Source organism: Pongo pygmaeus, chromosome 1 (assembly GCF_028885625.2).
Source record: "Pongo pygmaeus isolate AG05252 chromosome 1, NHGRI_mPonPyg2-v2.0_pri, whole genome shotgun sequence".
NCBI classification, from domain to species: Eukaryota; Metazoa; Chordata; class Mammalia; order Primates; family Hominidae; genus Pongo; species Pongo pygmaeus.
The window spans coordinates 156,160,449-156,177,124 of record NC_072373.2 but is presented as its reverse complement, the minus strand read 5'-3'; positions in this window follow the sequence as shown (position 1 = coordinate 156,177,124).

Sequence of the window (16,676 nt, the reverse complement as noted above, 5' to 3'; positions counted from 1 at the left end):
TGGTTTTTCCATTTTAAATATGCCTTAATATTTTATTAGAAAATTACTTAGAATGCTGAGCAAATGTCTCTGTGGATATTTGGTCAATTATGCCAAACAGTCAAGAAAAATATGACCCCTCTGAATGATCTAGTTTTGTAGACAATAGAGAGAAAACAACTGATCGTAAAGCAAATCATTATCTGAGTCTTACAGATTTACTTTTAACAATAAGATTGTTGATTTTTGGCCAGGCTTGGTGGCTCATGCCTGTAATCCCAGCACTTTGGGAGGCTGAGGCAGGCAGAGCACCTGAGGTCAGGAGTTCGAGAGCAGCCTGGCCAACATGGTGTAACCCCCATCCCTACTAAAAATGCAAAAACTTAGCCAGGCATGGTGGCTGGTGCCTGTAATTATGTAATTATGTAATTCCAGCTACTTGGGAGGCTGAGGCAGTAGGATTGCTTGAACCCAGGAGGCAGATGTTGCAGTGAGCTGAGATCTTGCCATTCCACTTTAGCCTGGGTGAAAAGAGCAAGAAACAAAAAAAAAAAAAAAAAAAAGAAGAAGAGTGTAGATTTTTTTAATTGTATGAAAAATATACTGCTGTGACCTAAAAAATGAAAATTTTCATAGATGCTTTTACAATTTCCAGTATGACAAGGTCAGCTGAAATAATGTTCTTGTGATAATTTTTAGCCTACCCGTTTAGCTAAGGTTAAAAGCAAAGAATACAAGTTATTTTTATGTTTACTCGAGTTTTGCCTTTTCGATTCATTTTATATTTTTTACCTGTACTTACCTGTACCTATTTTAGCTATTTTTTCTTTTCTTTTTTTTTTTTTTTTTTGAGATGGTATCTCACTCTGTCACATAGCCTGGAGTGCAGTGGCGCAATCTCAGCCCACTGCAACCTCCACCTTCCAAGTTCAAGTGATTCTCCTTCCTCAGCCTCCTGAGTAGCTGGGACTACAGGTGCCCGCTACCATGCCCAGAAAAGTTTTGTATTTAGCAAAATTTTGTATTATTAGAGACAGGGTTTCACCATGTTGGCTAGGACAGTCTCGATCTCCTGACCTTCTGATCCACCTGCCTCGGCCTCACAAAGTGCTGGGATTACAGGCTTGAGCCACCACGCCAGTCATGTTTTAGCCATTTTTCATAGTAGGCCAATTCATTTCAAATACAGAAAATGTTATTCTTTCTCCATTTTTTCTCATTTCCAGCTTGGGAAAGTTATTACAGCTGATATGAGACAGAAATTGATACAGTTGGTGCTGTTAACAACACTCATCAATTATCAACTGTGTACACAGAATCAGATTGCATTAGACACTGTAGAAGGATATAAGAAGAGGGGCATTTGCTTCTGCCTTCAATGCACACGCAATCTAATGAGATTTATATAATACACACCCATGGAAACATATGGTACACTAGAGAAACACTTTTTGCATATTTAACAAGCTCAAGGACCAAATTAATTATAGAGAAATGTGTTCATTTCTTTGTTCAAAAAACATTCATTAGGATTCCATTGCTAATAATATTAGGCACAATAAATGTAGTAAGCACAATAATATTCCATTGCAAATAATATTAGCCACAATAAATTTCGAAAGGGTCATGAAAGACCCAAGCAGCTATAACAATAACATGGTAGTTAATTTTACAGAATGCCTAATGCATGCCAAGCCCTGGAGTTTTACATGCAGTCTCACTTATTCTTCCTGACAACCCTGCATGCAGGGTTTGGCCCTGTTTTCCGCATGAGGTAACTCAGGCTTAGACAAATTGAGTGTTTAGTCAGGGTATATAGCTGATAATGGCAGAGTACGGATTAAGAACAAATTATTTCAAGTCCAAAGTCCAAGCTTTTCCCATTTTCCCACACAAGCTCTAGAATTGCTTCACCTGGCTAATCTATTCTGAATAATTATTTTTTTTTCTGTTTTACTGCCTGTGTTTACCCTCTGACCTCAGCACACAATTATCCTTTTCTTTTGCACCTTTCTCCTTGTTTTAGGCTGTTATCAACTGGGCAACACAAGTATCACCAGTGCCACCACCAACACCAGTGGCAGAGCACAACTTCCTGAGCGCTGCAAACTACATTTTCCTGGATGTGCTTTTCCAGGAATGCTGGTACAGTTGGCCTTTGGGGGAACATTAACACCATTTGGAAGGTGAAAGTGAAACTGAAACTCCGTTGTTCTCCCGTGCGGGGTGATCAGGCTTCCTGGAGTGCTTGTGCTCCAGTGTCTCCACCTGTGCTTCAGACTGCAGTAGTGAGTGATGGTTGTCCAGTCCTCCAGCTGTGCTCTCAGGCATTTCCCCTTCAACTCCTCACACATTCTTTAAACCCTAAATCTTCTAATAAACAACCTTTATTCCCAAAATACCTTACCAAGCTAAGACTGACACACTCTCTTCAATCTATAAAGCCCCCCTTTCTCACCTTCATCTGTGTAATTGCAACCAATTTTTAGAAGGCAATTCAAGGGAAAGAGAACTAGCGTTTACTGAGCAGCTTCTGTGTCTGATGATGTGTGCTACGTTGTTTGCATCATACCTGATTTTATATCCAGTAAGTCTTTATATCTAAAGTCACTTCTCACTCTCCTGAGCATCATTGGTATTTACTGATTCAATTCAACAAATGTTTACCAAGTTCTCATTATATATCAAGTACTGTGTTGCTTACTGATGAGAAAATGATAAGAAGGCAGGTCTGTACCCTCAAGAACCTTAAAGTCTATGAAAAGAAAGCCAATGGGAAAATATATTACTATATGATAAAAAATAATGACAGAGGTGTAGAGGGCCCTATGCATACATGGGAGGGACACCAGGCTCAAAATGGAAGTAGGAAGGTGGAGTGAGACAGAAAAATTTCCAGGTTTGTTATATGGAGGCAGCCTCTTAATTATGAATATAGGTATGCCAAAACCAGTAGCTTGTGAGTGCAGAATACTCCAGGCTAATGGAGCACCATGTTCAGAGTGGCTGTACGTGACTAGAACACAAAGTAAATGCCTGGTGGAGATGAGACTGAAGGCAGATGAAGAAAATAAATTTTAAAGGGCTTTCTCTCAGATGCTAAATTTCTTGGGTTTTTAACCTGAGAGCAACGCGGGAGGCATTAAGGCTTTATTTTTTAGCTAAGGAGTGTAGGTACAGATTTATATTTTAGAAAGATGATGAATCTGAGGTGTGGGGTCAGAAAAGCTGGAAGGAGAAGGGTTAATGGGCTGCACTGCAGTACATCCAGGTGAAAGATGATGAAGGTCTGAACTCGTGATGGAGAGAAGTACCAAAGAAATTGATTTTAAATATTTTAACTGGAAATGGGCTATAGATTGTTTAGATGAACAGGATAGTGAAACAGTGGGATCTAGGATGACGCCTCGGTATCTGCCTTGGATGGTGGGACTCTAGAGGAAAGCAGTCCCACTGGGGTGAAGGAGAAGGTGAGGGTGCATTTGGTTATAGCTTAAGGTGCCTACCAACCTTTCAAATGGAGATACCCAGAAGATATTTCTCCCTGAGTTAGTTGAGATCTACCACATATTCTCTTTAACTGTAATTTACTATTTTTGTGCATGTTTTTAATCTAATCAAGTTTTTTTTTCTTTTTTAATTCCTTGAAAGAAGAAGGAGAATTGCCTTATAGTCCTTTGCACTCACCACAGGCCAAGCACAATCTATTGCTTATAGTGGTTGCTCAGTAAGGATTTGTTTCTCAATAAATGCATTGTTTAATTGCAATAGAATGACTCTGATACATACTAAGTTAAGTTGGATACAGTTTACTTGAGAGGGCTTTACAAAGGATTTCTGTGTGAAGGGTAGAAGGACAGAAGCATGGTGCATTTATGAAAATCTTTCTGCCATAAGTTTTTTAATGTGTACCCTCAATACTCAGTATCTTAGAAACTATTACTTACATATATTTTGAGAACAAAGATTCTGTCTTATTTTACCCCCATTTTATCCCAAGCTACTTTCGTGGCACATAGTATGTATTCAACAAATATGTGTTGAATAAATGCATGAACCAGAATCAGTAGTTCACAGTTTATGTACCAAATTACATTGTAAAATTCCATATTTAATAATAGCTATATGAAAATAATAGATGGAATTTATGTAATTTTTACTGTCCAATAATCACAAAGTATCTTTGTTTGTTATCTTTATGATATATTTGTAGTTGGAGTCTGTCCCTTTATATCTGAGCAACTCTGCCTCCATCTGCTAGTGATGCCAGATGGAGGAGAGGCAGGAAGACCAAGAGATTAATGAAGCAACTCATCAAGTTGTTTGAAAGGCAAAAAATATATAAGAAAATGAAATCTGTTGAGATGCCCTTTAAAGAGCAATGGTTGCATGTTGTATATGTTTAAAGTTTCTAGAGACAAAAAACAACAACAACAAAAAAAACCTAAGAAAATTTCTGGGAGATAAAATTGTTAATGACTTGTAAGACATCCATTCCGGAAAAACACAGGGTATCATCTTCTCCCTAGTGTCTGTGTTAACACCCTGGTGGCAAAGGAAATTAACTCTTTCTGACCACAAGGGTGAAATTAACTGCACTGGGGAGTACAAAGTCCATTAGTGGAAATGGTTCCCCATGGCTCTTATGTGGTGATAGGCTCACATACCATGAAATAAGGGTGCAAGCTAGTCTTTTCAAAAGAAAGCCAGTACTTAAGAACAAAGATATTGCCTGTAATTTATAGGAGGAAAAGAAAGGCAAAATCAGGTGAACTCTGCTGGACTTGCAATTCTTTGGAAAGCAGTAGTGAAAATGGAGGGAAAAAACTCATGCACGACAGTTAAGGACAGGGCCAGATATCAGCTAGTGAGAGATAAAAGATAAAAAGTTCCTCAAACAGTGTTGTAATGCAATAAGCTACATTATACAACTCGCCATTATGAAGTATATTCTAGTAGAAATAAATTCATTTTAAATGTTGATAACATAAATTTGCATGACAAAGAAATAGTGTTGATAACATTACAAATGAAAAAATACACAATGAGAAAAAGGTTATTTATTTATGTATTTTAACTTTTATTTTAAGTTCAGGGGTACATGTGCAAGTTTATTATATAGGTAAACTCATGTCATGGGGTTTTGTTACACAGATTATTTCATCACTCATGTATTACGCCTAGGACCTATTAGTCATTTTTTCTGATCGTCTCCCTACTTCCACCCTTCACCCTCCAATAGGTTCCAGTGACTGTAGTTCCCTTCTTTGCGTCCATGAGTTCTCATCTTTTAGCTTCCACTTATTAGTGAGAACATGCGGTATTTGGTTTTCTGTTCCTACATTAGTTTGCTAAGAATAATGGCTTTCAGTATATTTTAAAAGCAGCTAAAGCAGTGAATATATCTGTATACCACCCAAACAAATATTCTTAATAAAATAATTATGGAAACTTACTCATTAGAATTATATAATTCCCTTTTCTAAAGAAAACTTTAGGTGGTTGCGGCCAAGAAAATATAAATACTAATTTTTTAGTTTCTGTTTGCTTAGCTCTCCTTCTCAGCTCCCGGTGAGTGAAGTGCCATGTAGATCTGTAGTTCACCTCAATTTCTCCCTTGGCCTAACATTATTTTTTTTTACATTTGACTTCTCAAGGTCAATTCTTTTGTTTGTTTAAAAATAACAGTCCTAGTAAGAATCCTGAGTTCAAATTATTTGCTAAATTTGGCTCACTTGACAGAATATAATACTTTTGAAATATAAGTAATTTTATTTAGTTAGAGCCACAAGCAGGCCAGACCTGAAAAGAGATATGGGGAAAAAAGGCAGAATTATATTATAGTACTGGGGCTTTCTTGCTGGAACTTTAGGAACACATGCCTTCTTTTTTCATCTTCCAACAATTACAGTCATCATGAATATTCTCTATTCACTCATTAATCTTTCACTTATTCAACAAACATTCTTAAGTTCTCATATATGCCAATCACTATTCAAATTTCTAAATGTAGATGGCACTGATCTTAAATTTACACATATATATGTACACACACGTACACATATATATATATATGTATATACATACATAAAGTCCTCACTTAACACTGTCAATAGATTCTTAGAAACTGTGACTTTAAGGAAACCAATGTAATAAAATCAATTTTACCAAAGGTTAATTGATACTAGAACAGAGTTATGGAGAGGATTTCTGGCAAGATGGCCGAATAGGAACACCTCCAGTCTGCAGCTCCCAGCAGGATCGACACAGAAGATGGGTGATTTCTGCATTTCCAACTGAGGTACCTGGTTCATCTCACTGGGACTGGTTTGACAGTGAGTGCAGCCCATGGAGGGCAAGCCAAAGCAGGGCAGGGCATCACTTCACCCAGGAAGCACAAGGGGTTGGGGGATTTCCCTTTCTTAGCCAAGGGAAGCCGTGAGAGACTGTACCTTGGGTCACACGCCCAGAGAGCCCAGCAAGCTAAGATCCATTGGCTTGAAATTCTCGCTGCTAGCACAGCAGTCTGAGAGTCGACCTGAAAAATCTAGAGCTTGGCAAGGAGAGGGGTGTCCGCCATTGCTGAGGCTTGAGTAGGCAGTATTATGTTCGCAGCATAAACAAAGCCACAGGGAAGTTAGAACTGGGCAAAGCCCATTGCAGCTAAGCAAGGATGACTGCCTCTCTAGATTCCACCTCTAAGGGCAGGGCATCTCTGAACAAAAGGCAGCAGCCCCAGTCTCCCTGAGACAGAGCCATCTTGGAGAAGGGGCAACTGTGGGCACAGCTTCAGCAGACTTAAATGTCCTTGTCTGACAGTTCTGAAGAGAGCAGTGGTTCTCCCAGCACAGTGTTCGAGCTCTGATAATGGACAGACCGCCTCCTCAAGTGGATCCTTGACCCCCATGTAGCCTGACTGGGAGACACCTCCCAGTAGGGTCTGACAGACACCTCATACAGGAGAGCTCTGGCTGGCACCTGATGGGTGTCCCTCTGGGATTAAGCTTCCAGAGGAAGGATCAGGCAGCAATATTTGCTGTTCTGCAGCCTCCGCTGGTGACACCCAGGCAAACAGAGTCTGGAGTGACCCTCCAGCAAACTCCAACAGACCTGAAGCTGAGGGTCCTGACTGTTAGAAGGAAAACTAACAAGCAGAAAGGAATAGCATCAACATCAACAAAAAGGATGTGAACACCAAAACCCCATCTGTAGGTCACCAACATCAAAAACCAAAGGTAGATAAAACCACAGAGATGGGGAGAAACCAGTGCAGAAATGCTGAAAAATTCCAAAACCAGAACGCCTCTTCTCCTCCAAAGGATCACAACTCCTCACCAGCAAGGGAACAAAGCTGGATGGAGAATTACTTTGGTGAATTGACAGAAGTAGGCTTCAGAAGGTGGGTAATAACAAACTCCTCCGAGGTAAAGGAGCATGTTCTAACCCAAAGCAAGGAAGCTAAGAACCTTGAAAAAAGTTAGACGAATTGCTAATTAGAATAACAAGTGTAGAGATGAACATAAATGATCTGATGGAGCTGAAAAACACAGCATGAGAACTTCGTGAAGCATACACAAGATTCAATAGCTGAATCAATCATGCAGAAGAAAGGATATCAGTGATTGAAGATCAACCTAATGAAATAAAGCAAAAAGACAAGATAAGAGAAAAAAGAGTGAAAAGAAATGAACAAAGACTCTAAGAAATATGGGACTATGTGAAAAGACCAAATCTACATTTGACTGGTATACCTGAAAGTGATGGGGAGAATGGAATCAAGTTGGAAAACACTCTTCAGGATATCATCCAGGAGAACTTCCCCAACCTAGCAAGGCAGGCCAACATTCAAATTCAGGAAATACAGAGAACACCACAAAGATATTCCTTGAGAAGAGCAACCCCAAGACACATAATCATCAGATTCACCAAGGTTGAAATGAAAGAAAAAATGTTAAGGGCAGCCAGAGAGAAAAGTCGGGTTACCCGCAAAAGGAAGCCTATCAGACTAACAGTGGATCACTCAGCAGAAACCCTACAAGCCAGAAGAGAGTGGGAGCCAATATTCAAAGTTCTTAAAGAAAAGAATTTTCAACCCAGAATTTCATAACCAGTCAAATTAAGCTTCATAAGTGAAGGAGAAATAAAAGCCTTTACAGACAAGCAAATGCTGAAAGATTTTGTCACCACCAGGCCTGTCTTACAAGAGCTCCTGAAAGAAGCACTAAACATGGAAAGGAACAACTGGTACCAGCCACTGCAAAAACATGCCAAATTGTAAAGACCATCAACATTATGAAGAAACTAAATCAACTAATGGGTGAAAGAACCAGCTAGCATCATAATGACAGGATCAAATTCACACATAACAATATTATCCTCAATGTAAATGGGCTAAATGCTCCAATTAAAAGACACAGACTGGCAAATTGGATAAAGAGTCAAGACTCATCAACGTGCTGTATTCAAGAGATCCATCTCACATGCAAAGACACACATAGGCTTAAAATAAAGGGAGGGAGGAATATTTACCAAACAAATGGAAAGCAAAAAAAAAAAAAAGCAGGGGTTGCAATCCTAGTCTCTGATAAAACAGACTTTAAACCAACAATGATCAAAAGAGACAAAGAAGGGTATTACATAATGGTATAGGAATCAATGCAACAAGAAGAGCTAACTATCCTAAATATATATGGACCCAATACAGAAGCACCCAGATTCATAAAGCAAGTTCTTAGAGACCTACAAAGAGACTTAGACTCCCACACAATAATAGTTAAAGCCACTGCACTCCAGCCTGGGCGACAGAGTGAAACTCCATCTCAAAAATAAATAAATAAATGAATAAATAATAAAATAAATAAATAAATGATATATATTTTTAAAAAGAGTTAAGTTCTTATGGCATATTTCTGGTCACAAAAGCATCACCAAACTTCTAAATAAAGACAAAAGACTCTAATATTAAATATTGAAATAACAGTGAGTTATACATACATATAAGAAAGACTAAAACAAGTAAGATCATTATTTACTCAATTTTGGTGAATAAGTGAATGACGGTGGTCATCATGGTGGTGGGTTAAATCAAGATGTTTGCAAAGTGAAAACTTTAAAGAGTACTTCCTATCACCACACGGTTCAAAAACAATGACAAATATGGCAAGTTCACTGAGTGCTTTTGTACAGCATCATTTATTGTTATACATTTGTAAGATTATTGTATACTTTACAAATTTTTATTTGACAATAATTTGTATTCATTCAGTCATTATCCAACCCATTTATTCTAGTGGGTAGCTGGAGCCTATCCTGGGAACCCATCCTGGACAAGCTGCTATCTCATCAAAGGGCACGCACACACACATCCACACTCACTCAAACTGAGACCATAAAGACAGGCAATTCACCTCATGTGCACAGCTTTGGGATGTGAGAGGACACCAAAATGGAGAAAATCCACAAATACATGGGCAGAACATGCAAACCCCCCACAGACAGTGGCCCCAGCCCGGGATCAATTTTTTTTTCTCATCAATTTTATAAGGAAGTTCTGTTGAATGAAGCGATATTATTTGAGGACCTGTTCTGTGTGTGTGTGTGTGTGTGTGTGTGTGTGTGTGTGTGCATTTGAAATGAAGTTCCCTTGTGATGGCTGGTCAAAGATAATGCCCCCATAAATATTCTCTATATTAGAGATGAACTTGGCTGTTCTTGCTCCCTAAAACATTTATCTGCTCCCCAGCATTTCCAAAAGCTCTTGTATTAGGTAAAGCCATGTGAAAAGTTCTGGCCAAGGACTCTGAGCAGACTTGACATGTCATTTTGGAGCCAAACCATTTAAGGGCTGTTGGGCCCCCTCCTTTCTGCCATGTTCTTTCTTTGCCATAGCAGCATCATAGGCCATCTGTAAGACACTGACACTATTAAACAGTGATGTCTTCCTTAGTCACACTGGACATGGAGTATCAGTGAGAAATGAACTAAACTGGGCTAAGTCACTGAGAGTAGAGGGTCTGTTACCCTAGTCTGACAGTGTCAGGCAGTTAAACATGATGGAATTATCCTGAAATGATAGAGGAGGTGTTGATATGAAGAGTAGGGATTATACTATATCAAATCATACATTTCTTGACTTCTAGGAACTGTGTGTATCAATTGAAAAGTACTGCATATTATACAAATATAACCATTTAGTTTTTGCCTGGTTGGTAATGACCTCTATTCATGAGAAGATAAAAGAAGGTTCTACACCTCTGACGATCCACTTTCTCATGAATTATTTCCTTCATCTTGAAGAGACTTTTAGATTCTCAGACTATACAGGCAGATTTATAGTGAAGATAATGAGGCTTAACCTTCAGTACCCCTCATATTATGGTCCCCTTCCAAGGCCCTATACTTAACTTGATAATTTTGTATTATTTTCCCAAAAGAGAATCCTCTCAAGTTGAATAAGCTTCAGGCCCCATAAAAACCTAGATCTAGCTCTAACTGATCTTTTACATTACTACATTTACCTGGCACTCGGCTTTATTTTTGTGTTTTACCAGTTATTTATCAAGTTCTCCAGAAGTAAACAATAAAAAAAACCTTCTCCCCTTGTGGCCTGGGCAATGACCATGCATATTTCCCTCTTTAGGTTACTGGGCCCACAAGATGTTTCCTTTGCCTGGGTGTTTAAGCCATTGATGTTGTGAGCTTCAGTCATCTTCAATAGCTCTCATTTGCATATGGAGACTGGCACCTACATATTCACATATACATGGAAACACATATACACACCCACAGACTTATGAACACACATGGAAAAATACATTTTGTGATGTGTTTATTTCATATAATAAGATCACCTTGTAATAGAGACCTTTACCACGTATCAATATCAGGTGAACAAGGCCACTGTCTAAAGATTTCTACTGCACAGGTCTGTCATTTTCACAAGGTCCAGCTCATCTCGGAGGCCACATAGTGTACTCTTAGGCAAATTAGTTAAACCATATTAACCTATGCTGATGAGTTTTTGGAGCTAGCCTATCAAATGAACAACCAAAAAAAAAATTTAAAAAAAACATCTGTATGATTACCAGGTGACTTTCTACTTCTCAAAAGTACTTTATTGTGTAAATCATGAGAGCAGCTGGCATTTTTATATGGATCCATTCTGGCTAGAAGGATGGCAGGAGGAGGCAAAAGGGGTGGCCAGGAAAAGTGTGGTTAACAGTTACACATGCAGGTAGCGTGTTAGAAACTCTCTTTCTAAAGCGATGATAAAGTACTCCATTCTTTATTTAACTCTCATAATCACTCTTCTTTTTTATCTGAAGAACCACATTTTTAGAAGCAAAATTCTAAAAAAAGTCAGCCTTTAACTTTGTATTTTTTTTCTCTAAATGTAGGAAAGAAGGGAAAATAGGAGGTTTTTGAAATTACTATAAATAGGGCTTTTAACCTAAAAGTTGATTCCTCAGCGGAATAGTTTAGATAGTTAATGCAAATAATGAAGCAGATTAGGGTTTTTTTCTTGAAATATTAGTGGCACTGAATGCTCATATCTCAATCTATAGGATATATTTATCAATCTTTGACCTCTACATAGGACAGAAAATTTTAGTAAAAACAATTAAAATATTTAAAGGGTATTATTTGTTCTTGATGTCATTCCAAGGGCTAAACAGTACACACAGGAAATTAAAAGATATCCCTCTTTCTTGTTTTATTAAGCACTGGGGATAAACAAATTAAGATACAGGGAATCCACAGTCAAATGTGTGGAACAGCATATAATAAATTTGTTGTAATGCCATGTAAATAAGTAATGTAATAAAACAATAATATAATAAAGGCATGCACAGAAGCACTGGATAAAAGACTTTCAGAACATGCCCCTTGACTCTAGAAGATCAATCAGAAGTTCTCTAAGCAGACAAAAGCATAAGGGCACTTGAGGCAGAGGAATTAGAGAATTGAATAATCTGATAGATGGACCATGGGGCTTGAGACTTCTGATGGCAGGAGAAACTGGAAAGGTAGGAACTGTCAAGGCCATTAAGATTTTTCTTCTTTCCTGATACTTGGAAGGTTTTTTTTTTTTTTTAACTTTATCCTATTGCAGTTGGGATATGACCAAAGAGTTGATTTCCACTTCAGGATATGCAGAATAGATTTGAAGAAAGAAATAGCAAGAACTAAACATTGTCATTGGAGATTCAGAAAAGAGTTTTAAGAGCAATGAGATAAGAGGATGCAAAAGATTTAGTTACATAAGACATATGGTGGAGAATTATGTTAAGGATGACCTGCAGGATAGGTTCTGAAAGGGAAGATCTATGATTTTAGTCTGTAGCATGTTGAGTTTGAGTGCCATGTGGGTCATCCAAGTGAACATGTTCAGTGGATGATTAGATATATGTCTGGACCTCAAGAGAGATGCTCTTAGGACCTGTTAGAACATGGGCAATGTGATTATGGACAATGTCAAGAAACATGGCCTTGCATGCTGTGAACCAGGAAACATACAAATTGAGAAGAAAGCTATATATTGGAGAATGATGCAGTAGTCTGTTCAGGATGCTATAAATACCATAGACTTGGTGGCATATGAATAACAGAAATTTATTTCTCATATCCCTAGAGGCTTGGGAGTCCAATATTAAGACACTGGCAGATTCATTGTCTATGAGGACCTGCTTCCTGGTTCATAGATGGCTGTCTTCTTGCTGTGTCTTCACATGGCAGAAGGGGTGAGGAAACTCTCTGGGGCCTCTTTTATGAGCATTAATCCCATTCATTAGGGCTCTGCCCTTATGACTTAATCATCTCCTAAAGGCCTCACCTTTAAATATGGTCACTTGAGGGATTAGCTTTCAACATATAACTTTTCGGGAGACACAAACATTCAGTTTACAAACGTGATAGCACCAAAATTTAAGGAAAAAATAACAGGAGGAAAAAAAGTCAGAAGGTAAGAAAAGATATAAAGAGCAGCATGTGGTGTCATGGAAATTGAGATGGAAAAAGATGTGTCAAAGAGGGCAAAATTAATAGTAGCGAATGCTTCTGAAAATTCCAGCAAAATACAGGCTAAAAGATTTTGATTTGACTTAGCAAGGAGGAGGTTATTAGTGATTTTGTTGATGTTTTCATTACAGGGTCAAAAGATGAAATGGAAGTCTGATTTTATAGAATTGATATGTAAAACACAAGACAGGATGTTTATGTATTTAGGTATGATTTGAATGGCCTGAGAAAGTGTATATTTAGAAGAGAAGAAATCAATAAAGGTGACAAATGGGGCAGACAGGAAACTACAGAAAAGAGAAAATAGTTGTTTAATCATTTCAATATACATATTTATAATAAAAGTAAAAATATATATAAAGAGATTCTTTGTTCTTTTTGAATGTAGGCTTTAAAAAATCTTCCAACTTTGTTACACACTAAATCATAGCCAAGGAAGATATCTGTGAATGATTATTAAGGACCATTGTGATGTGTAGGACACTGCTAGAGAAGGCTGTCAATAGAAAGATGGTAACACACATTTTCTGACTGTAAAGACTTTATAACCTAAGTGAGGCGATTAAACAAATAGGCAAATGACTGGAACAAAAGATAGGGTAAGATGAGTGCCATAGGGCTGTACAGGCAAAGTATCATGCTTGAACTTCAATTTATTGTGCCTTCTGATGAGCAGCCTCTGAAGCATTCCCTTCCAGTTTTCCCCAAAGCGGAAAATTCCCAGCATGGAAAATAATGAATAATAACAGCAAACGCTTATCTAACACTTACTATGGCCCAGGAACTGTTCTGGGTATATCACATTCACTTATGTTTAAAACTTTCATGATAGATAAATATTATATCCATTTGACAGATTATTAAGACAAAAAGCCTACTTTTTGAGCTTTAAAAAGATCTCTTACAGCCAGGCGCGGTGGCGCATGCCTGTAATCCCAGCACTTTGGGAGGCCGATGTGGGTGGATCACGAGGTGAGGAGTTTGAGACCAGCCTGGCCAATATAGTGAAACTCCGTCTCTACTAAAAATACCAGAAATTAGCTGGGCGTAGTGGTGCGTGCCTGTGGTACCAGCTACTTGGGATGCTGACAGAGAATAGCTTGAATCCGGGAGGCAGAAGTTGGAGGTTGCAGTGAACCAAGGCTGTACCATTGCACTCCAGCCTGGGTAACAGAGTGAGACTCTGTCTCAAAAAAAAAACAAACAAACAAACAAACAAAAAAACTCTTACATTTGTAAAGTGAGATTTACTGAGACAAAATAAATGTATTGGAATTCTTCTTATTCTGGTGTACAACTGAGACCATTGCTAGTAAGAACAACAAAGATACTCACTGGAAGGATTGTTGGTAACTCATGAATCTAAATGAAGAAATCTGGGACCAAGCTCAGAAAATGGGTAGATATCAAAGCAGGCTAGGTAGCAGACACTCAGTAGACAATGCCACATATATGGCCATCTTTGACATAGCTATCACTGGAAATTTTCCGCTGCCACTCTTGGACTCAACACCACTGGGAATGACTTCTTGTCTTTCGTCCTGGTCCTTTAGAAGTGCTAACATGAGCATCAGACGACTGGCTCTATATCCCAGGAGTTGAAGTGAAAACTTTTTGATCCCTCTAAATTTGTGTTAAGACATGGTTAATAACTCAAAACAGGCCAAAGCGTTTTTTCCCAGAAAAAGAACATTTAGATGATTTATACGCAAAAATAAACAAAAGAATCGGACAAATGTACATCTACATTTTTCTTATGATACTAATACCTCTCACTACTCCCATAAGGTGGCTCAATCCTAATATAAGTATTCTTTATACAACCAAAAAAGCATACATCCACTTCCCTAAGGGAAATAACTCAAAGTCTCATTAGTTACTACATTTACCTTGGAGCCCAGGATCACTGTGCAATGTCCATTATGCTCCAGTTCTATTATGATACTACATTAATATTATATGGAGCAGAGGAAATGGAGAGGAAGAAAAAATATAAAGTATACAAATGCATTCATGATAAAACATGAAGGCAATATGAGTAGAGGTTATGATCTTTATTTCTGTATATATTTATGAAGCCATAGTTAAAATGTATTACTGTCCACCTCCACCATCTCTTCAAGCTACCTTTTGCCTTCAGCCAACAATTCACTATAACAGGCTTTACCTGGTAGGCTTACTCAAATATTCTTTCCTGAGAAATACAAGCCCTTGCTTGTAAAGTGTTGAGGCAGCCTTCCATTAACTTTAGCTCTAGACATGGAAGTATATGGAGATGTTCCAAGGGATGGCTGGAGCTCTATCTGTACTCCTTCATAGTTTTATTGTGTGTAAACTCTCTGTTTCCTGTTGATAATCAGACACTTACTGGGAAAAGTAAGCCTAGAAATTCCCTGGTTAAAGAATGGGCAGGAACTTAGCAAATCCAGTGGCATAAAACAAAGTGATGTTAGCATACAGAAAGAATCTGGAAGAACTTCTGGTACTACTGCCATAGGAAACTAGTAGCTGCTTCTTCTGGAAAGTTGAGCTGCAATGGCAGTGAATAATTTATAAATTACCTCTGTCTTAGCAATATTTCAAGATCCAGAATCATGGGCAAGAATAAATAATCAATCAGGTGCCCTCACTGTAGCCAAATGTAGGGGGAGGGAATGTCTGATACTTTTAGCCCCCATTGTGAATGACAAGCAAGTTTCTTCCTTAAAAACCCACAAAGCCTACTAATACTTTGCCTCATAAAACCGAGAAGCCTCACTTGCCTAAAATAAGGTAGGGAGACAGGTTACTCCCTTTCCACTACTGCCTCCTAGTTCAAACCCTGTATCTGTACCAGTATAAAAATAGGATCTCTTCCCCAGTATGAATGTGTTTGCTGCTACTTATGCTAGCTAGAAGTCTGCTGAATCACTCTGTATAGACTCATCCATTATGATATATTACTTACAATAAAACTGTTGGTCAGAAAATGTATATGTTTGAATGTATAGGTGGTGCTCGTATGTCTCATTTGTTTTATGTGTGAAAGTTACCGTAGAATTATGGATGAAGACAAAGACAGGAAGAGCTCAGCCAACAATTGTTTAAGTGTCAGTGACCCAGAAAGTGACAGGGTAGGGTGGAGAAGTTGCGTGAGAAGCAAGAAAAAGAGATCAGTAAACAGAACAACACACATACATACATATACCCCTAAACCTAGAAAAAGAACCCAAAATATTAACAGTGGTTATCTGTGGGTCATAGGCTATTACTTTCATTTTATAATTTAAATACATTTTCTACTTTTCAAAAATAATGCTGCTATTATAATTGAAATACAATATTTTAAATTGTTATAGTGACTCAGAAGAAAGTGTAAAATACATCTAATTGGAAGGATTAGCCCAATTTCTATGGATCATAGTGTTGGGGTATTAGATTTTGTTAAAAATTATGCAGGTGACATTTGTGATATGGAGCATATTGGCCAGGAGTGAAAAATAACTGGAGTCAAGGAAGAAGTCATATAATCATGGTTTTCAAGAACCATTAATGTTCTAACTTGAATGGGATGGGACGTGCTATTATAGGTCAAGCATCCCTAATCTGAAAATCTGAAATCAAAATGTTCCGAAGTCCAAAACTTTTTGACACCTGACATGACACAAGTGGGAAATTCCACACCTGACCTCATGTGATGG